Genomic DNA, 2,158 nt, shown 5'->3' with positions numbered 1-2,158 from the left:
GTTACTACCTGATACATTTTTGTTACCTATCGCCCGGGTAGCCTATACCTTCCAAGTGTCCTCTTTACTGCATTTAACCAAAAGAATGTGTATGGTTGGAATTACATTCATTGTGACCAGTTCAAGAAGGAATACATTTTTATTTTAAATATTGTGCATAATAGGTCATATTCACTGGTGTTGTTAAATGTTTTGGTCTATGATGAGCATCAAAGAAAAACACACACAATGAAATATAAAACAATTTGTACTGCAGTGAATTACTGTTAATGGTTCTTATTAACAAAACTAAAAAAAAAAGATGTGAAGCTATATATCAGCTCAGAATGAGTCGTTAGATGAAACTATAGTAATAACTGTGATGATTGAGGAGATGGTGGCAATGATTTGTGTGCGTGTGTGTATGTGTGTGTGTGTGTGTATGTGTATTTTGTGCTTGTCTGCCCAACCGAAACACAGCATCCTGCATCTTTTCAAGCAAAAATTAAAATCATTTATTATAAAAGCAGACTTTTACAATAACAATAATACAAAAGAAAATCTCTGCACTCTGGCCAAGCTCTCAAGTAGAAGGCCAGGATTCTAATGAGAATACCTATAAAAGGATATCTGCGAATTCACACACAAAAATATCGACTTGAAATTTCTTGCACATCTTCTAGCTTTTCTCAATAACTGTGTTTTGTTAACACTGTCTGCTGAGCTCTGATGACACCTGGTAACTGGAATATGTTGTTAACTGAACCGTTAGAAGTACTAGTGCTTGCAGCTAATGCATTCTCAGAGCTGCACAGTATGAACACAGCGGGTGTAAAGTAAAAGCAATAATAAAAAATTGAACAAACCTTAAGTGCTATGATTACTACTGTAGGCCAGTTTTTATCATCTCTTTTGAAAAGCTGCTGCTTAAATTTCCTGTGTCTAAAAGTATTGATAGCAATATTAGCCTCATATTTTCTTTCTTAGTGATGGGAACTATATACCATATTTTTTAAAGCAAGTAATATTTGAAAGTACTTTCCCAGAGAGGGTGGACTATTTAATCTATGAATAAAATTATCTGAAGATACTGAGAAGATTCCTTCAAATAATCTAATAACTGACAAGAAAAATTCAATATAGTAATAACTAAGAGTTTTAACATCGACTTTCCTCTAGGGAACTTGTACCCATTGATTAGTTTTGCATCCTTATCAGTAAAAGGAGGACAAAGGCTTGTTTTAGAGGTAGAAACTCTGAGTGGCAGAAAGTTTTGCACTGATGATTGAAGAGAAGAATGATGATAATCAAATTCTAATTTCAGCAGTCTATTAGTTATTCAAGACTATGTTTTGAGTTTAAATTTATTTCTACCTAGTTAGATACAGATAGATACAGATATTTAGATGTAGATACAGAGACAGAGATAGATATATACCACCTAAAAGCAAGAAACAAAGGTGAGTTTATTTGAATCAAATTATTCCAAGTAAATAATATATTTTACCTAATTACAGAGAAAATGTTGCTTTCACAGTTTAATGTTAAAATTTTTGTTTCCTTTAGTAATGTATGAGATGAAAGCTTTAAAAACTATTAGGAAATATAAATCTTACATGTATATGAAGTGTTTTACAAAAGAATGTCTACACCGATATGTTCATGTCACTGTATATTCATTCTGTACACATTTTCCTACATCCTGCATCTGACCCATCAACACATTCTGTCTTCTGTAACTTTGAGATATGTTTATTTAGAAGTAAATCACTTCTTACACCTCTAATTCTATTAATCTGGTCCAAGTTATCATGCAACAGCCTCCTACCATAATCTCTCATTTGAATTACTGTCACAGCCTCCTAACTGACCACTGCTCTTGCACCACATTGGCCTATTTTAATAGAGCATCACAGAGATACCATTAGATCTTGTCAGTCAAAACATTCCAGTGGTCCCAATCTGACTTAAAGTAAAAGCTAGGTCTTTACAATGCTCTACTAGACACTAACGGATATTATTTCTTAATATCCTTCCTTTTGATCACTGTGCTCCAGACACAACCACCTCTTTGCAGCTCTTTAAATATGCCAGTCACACTCCTACCTCAAGTCTTTCATACTTGTTATGCATTCTGCCTGGAGTGTTATTCCCTTTGATAACAGTTTTACTGCTTTCT

This window comes from Pteropus vampyrus, unplaced genomic scaffold (assembly GCF_000151845.1).
Source record: "Pteropus vampyrus isolate Shadow unplaced genomic scaffold, Pvam_2.0 Scaffold10224, whole genome shotgun sequence".
Taxonomy (NCBI): Eukaryota; Metazoa; Chordata; class Mammalia; order Chiroptera; family Pteropodidae; genus Pteropus; species Pteropus vampyrus.
Note: the sequence above shows the minus strand (reverse complement) of the source record.